This window comes from Chrysochloris asiatica, unplaced genomic scaffold (assembly GCF_000296735.1).
Source record: "Chrysochloris asiatica unplaced genomic scaffold, ChrAsi1.0 scaffold00109, whole genome shotgun sequence".
NCBI classification, from domain to species: domain Eukaryota; kingdom Metazoa; phylum Chordata; class Mammalia; order Afrosoricida; family Chrysochloridae; genus Chrysochloris; species Chrysochloris asiatica.
The window spans coordinates 5137776-5143065 of NW_006408627.1; the positions used below are offsets into that span (position 1 = coordinate 5137776).

The 5290-nt window shown below is 39.3% G+C and overlaps 1 protein-coding gene across 4 annotated transcripts in view; it reads left to right on the forward strand.

The window, feature by feature from the left end:
• Nucleotides 1–5290, forward strand: part of ARHGAP24 (Rho GTPase activating protein 24) — a 625449-nt gene that overhangs the window by 619084 nt on the left and 1075 nt on the right. The window lies entirely within an intron of this gene.

Below are 5290 nucleotides of genomic sequence, written 5' to 3' on the forward strand. Positions count from 1 at the left end.
GATGGCACTTCACAAAAATAACAACAACACATACACACACACATACACACACACAAAGCCCATTGTTATCCAGTCGATTCTGAGTCATAGTCACACACACACACACAAACATATGTATTAGTTTTTCAACATAAAGGTTGAGTGTTCATTTTTACTCCAAATGGGTTGCTAATTTTGTTGCATTATGGTCATAGAAATCAGATTGTATGATGGCAATTGTTTGGTCTGATAAAATTACTTATTCTATCATTACTGGGTTGAGATTCTTTAAATAGCCAATAAATACATAAAGTTTATTAATCAAGCTGTTTAAATTTTATACTTCCTTCCTGAGTTTTATCAGATTTTGTTGTTGTTATTGTAAGTTCCAAGTCATAGCAACCCTGTATAAGGTACCAAGGAAAAGCTTGTTGTTAAGTGCCGTTGAGTCGGTTCCAAGAACCCATAGTGACCCTGTACAGGGTTTCCAAGGCTGTAAATCTTTACGGGAGCAGAGTTTCGAACTGCTGACCTTGCGGTTCGCTGCCCGATTCGTAACCACTACGCTACCAGAGCTCCTTAGCTGGTGGGATTGAATTGCTCCCCTTGTGGTTCAAGCGGAACTTGCGGTCCAGTGCATTATCTTGCAGCGCCACACCGGGACTCCAAACTTTTATCAGATACATATCCTATTTTTTTCAGAAAAGTATCTTAATATCTTCTAATATTCCTATGGATTTATAAAAAAAATTTGGTTATTTTTCTAGATTTCATAATGAATAATTTGAGGCTATAATAGTGAATAAAAGCTCAGAATTTTTGTATTTTCTTGATAATTTGTTTTTTTATCATAAAATGTTGTTGTCGTTTTTAAGTGTTGTCGAGTCAGTTCCAACTCATAATGGTCCTTTTATAGGATTTCCAAGAAGCAGCTGGTGAGTTTGAACTGCTGACCTTGTGCTTCAGATCAATCTTGTGGTCCAACGCATTTTCCTGCAGTGCTACCATATTTAATTATAATAGTGCTTTTTGCCTGAAACTCTAGCCTTCTTTCTTTTTTTAAAATATTTTATTGCGAATTGTGTGACATTTTACATGGGAGGACATTAGCTTTACATTCATCCTACAGCATATCATTTCATTGCCATGGTTACAATCCCCTCCATGCATCATCAAATAACCAAAGGGTATAACCTGCAAGCCTGCCCCTGGGTCGTCAGCACACAGCCCCTCTCGCTCTCTGGGTCTAAAGTCCCCAGCAACTCCATCTCTCCACGTCGTAGTCTCTGCCTCCATCTCTGGCATCACTGCTTCTCTGGTAGGGTCCCACTCTCCACTCTTCTCCCTTGATGGTCCCAGGGACCTCTGCTCCTAGACTACAAAGTTACTCACTCCCCTTCTTTTGCTTCAAAACGTTTACCTTTACATTTCCAACCTTCACAATCAGTCCTGATAACAATTATTCACTATTGTATCACAAGAGACCTATCCACATCTCCTTTCACCAGCTCAGCCCTAACAGATTGAATACAACTCAGTGGAGATTCTACCTTCCTCTGCACCCTATGGATCTAGGTTCTCTCTTGAAAGCTTATAAGCCAGTCACTTCTTGCCTTTGTAGCCTCTCCTCCTCTCACCCTCCCCCACTTTGGGTAGCCAATGTTCAAGTTGCCCATCCCTGTCTACTCTGTGTGTGGAGGGCTTGGGAATGATCCTTGTTACAAAGATTTTGAGGTACTGCATCCATAGGTGTAGGTCAAATTCATCAAATTGTATCAGATTACTCTTTTTCTCCTCCTCTTTCTTCTTCTAGTTGAGCTCTGATCATCCAGCCATTGAAGCTAGGTCAAGTAGGTATTATCTGCAAGTGTGGGTGTTCTTATGTATATGCCCTCTCTTCTTATCAGCTGGACGCTTCACTCTCCACTCTAGTCCTCTGTGGCTATGTCACTGACTCTGGGCCCAAGAGGTCCCAGGTCTTGCCACACTGCTGGCCAACCAGGTCTCCACCAGGGTTCACAGGAGTCTATTGAATGTTATAGGGCTTAGCTCACCGCTTCATTGCTGTTTTTCCCTCACTTCTCCTTTTCGGTGACCAACTTGGTTATCAATCAGATCCTGTATTCCCATTGAGTCTTAGTCTTGGACAGGGGTTTGCACTGAGGGGATCTAGCCTTCATTTTGAAATATGTATCATTCCTAACTTTCACTTTCAAACTTTGCATCATTTTTTTATCTGAGGACATAATATTTTTCAGTTCTGGAACCCTCATCATTTTGTCTATTCCTTTTCTCCATTTCTGCTAATTTTTTCTTCCTAAGATTTTCACATTCTGCCCTCCATGTCTATTCACTTCTGTAATGTGTGTGTGTGTGTGTGTGTGTGTGTTTGGAAATTTCTTTGATTCTCTGTGTGACATTCTGTATAATTTTCCTCAGATCTGTTTTTCAGTTTACGAATTCTCTCTTCTAGTGATTTAACCACATTTGGGTAGGCCAATGAGTAAAGTCTTCCTAGTCCGTCTTTTATAGAGACAATTGCTGCTCTTACCTCTACATGAGTCACTTTCAGCTTCTTAACCTCTCTGTGCTAGATGCCTAATCTCTTGTTGCCGTGTGAAAAATAAAACCGCTGCTAACTTTAAGGTCAGTAGTTTGAAATTACCAGGGGTTCCATGGGAGAAGGATGAGGCTTTCTGCTCCTATAAAGATTTACAGCCTCGGAAACCCTGTACAGGGTCGCTATGAGTCGGAACCGACTTCACGGCACACCACCACCACTACCAGCCATCTTTGAAGGCTTCTATCAAGGAGCTCTGGTAGCGTAGTCGTTACGAACCAGGCTGCTAACCTGAATGTCGGCAGTTCAAAACTACCAGCTGTTCTGCGGGAGAAAGATGAGGCGTTCTGCTCCCGTAAAGATTTACAGCCTCGGAAGCCTTGTACAGGGTCACTATGAGTCAGAACCGACTCCATGGTACTTAACAACAACATCTAGGACTTAAATCTCTTGCATATTTCCACTTATTGGTGTAAAGTAAAGCTTTTTTCCTGCATTCTGATACCTAGATATTCTTTTTAAGTTTCTTATAACCTTAACTATGAATTAGAAAAAAAAACATTTTGCTGATGTATTTTTCCAGCATTTCTGTGGTGGCGTTGGGAGGGATTCTTCTGCATTCAATTTAGCCCATTAAATTCCTGGAAGTTTCATGCAAATACCTGATTCTAATGAATATATTGTTTCGGAAAGATTGTTTTTCTTTGCATTTAAAGTACCATTTTATCCAGTTGTTTGTTTGTTTTTTTTTCTTTCTCTTTTTTCTTTTCTTTCAATTGTAAAGTAAATAACTTTACATACGAAGGAGAATATATTACTGAGTAACTCTGGGTAACAACCAGGTTCTTATATAAAAATGTCATCATGTGTTTAAATAATCTTTTAAATTTTAGAGGATTGCAGAACATGAAGTATTGTTTTTTAAAAACCTAGGTGCTTGCAAAGGGAGGACAGATTTATTTTTTAAATGTTTTTATTATCTGGATGAAATAGCAACAAATGGTGTCATTATTTTCAAAACAAAAATAATTGACATTTTAATTTTAAAATTGTTATCAAACTAATAAGAGTTCTGAGAGCTATACAAGCTTTGTTGTTAAGTTCTGTCTTGTTGGAACCAAAAAGACGACCCTGTGTAGGGTTTCTGAGGAGTGGCTGGTGAGTTGGAACCATCAACCTTGCAGTTCATTCCAACCTTGCAGTCTAGTGCATTATCCCACAGTGCAACACCAGTGCACAAGCATTAGTCTTCAAATTTAAGTGGTATGGTAAACTTAAAGATGTCCCAGGGTATCTAGCTAATAATTGGGAGAAATGAAAAGTCTGCTTTTACCAAGACCCTGCTAGGACTGTGTGCCATCCATTTAGTTCTGACTCATTGCGACCCTATATTGGATTGTCGAGGCTGTCAATCTTTAGAGGAGCAGAAAATCTCATCTTTCTCCCACAGAGACTCTGGTGGATTAGAACTGCTAATGGTTAGCTGCCCAATGTGTAAATGACTTGAGTTCTTTTTACGAAGCTACATCTCTCTAATAAACTAGTACTTTCTAATAATTAAATATTCTTTTGTACTAATTGACATATACTTTGGATCTTAATTCTGGATAAAGCACAGTCTCTGTTTTTTAAGGAACTTGCCTAAAGTTATACAATTTTTCCAAATAATACAGTTATCAATTTGTTGTTGTTATTAAGTGCCTTTGAGTCAGTTCTGACCAATAATGACCCTGTATCTGGTTCCCGAGGAGTGAGCTTGAACCACCAACTTTGTGGTTCCAGCGCATTAACCTGCAGCACCATACGAGAACTCAAAATAGGTATATTAATAACTTGGAAGGAAGTGAGAACTGAAAATAGAATCGTCTTGATGGGCTCCATTATTACAAAGCATCAGGTTGGATATTTATCTAACACATGTAATCTCTGCCTCTCTTATGTTAGGGGCTACTTTAGGTATCACTTTTATAAACTGGAGCTCTGCTGTATATGTTCAAGAAAACTCCAGTTTTATCAGGGAACTTAAACTAGCATTTGTGTTACAATAGTTTTACTTTGATAGAAAACAAATACAATTGCCCTTCTTTTCCTTCCATTTTTTCCCCCAGACTTTGCTCCTTTCATTTAGTAGAGTCAAACTTACATTTAATAAGTCCAGGAAGCCTTCTGGGTTGGACTGTGTTCTGCTTCTGCCACTTGTGTACTATATGATATGAGGCTTTGGCTTCTGGGTGCAGATTTTAATTTGTTCACTATTAAATAATAGCTAAGAGCTACCAGGACTCCTGGTGTATCACTGTAGGATAAGCCCTCCACCACGGATGGGCAGTTCAAACTCACCAGCCACTCCTTGGAAATCCTATACTGGGTTGTTATGAGTCGAATCAACTTAACAACACTTGACAACAACAAGAAGAGTTACCAAGAGCCCTGGAGGCATTGTGGGTTACATGTTGGGCTGCTAACTGCAGTTCGAGCCCACCAGGTGCTCTATGGGAGAAAAATGAGCTTTCTGTTCCCATAGAGAATTACAGACTCAGAAACGCTGTACAGGGTCGCTATGAGTCAGAACCAACTCTGTGGTACAGTACCAAGAACTACCAACTTGGGACATTATCACTAATGTCATCTAAGCAAATATTTAAAAATATAACAGAACAACTTCTTTTGACTAATCGGGTCTTACTTAACTGATTTGAAGGTGCTCATTCAAAGTTCCCAAGAATTGTAGAGGTGGAATTTAGGGGAAAA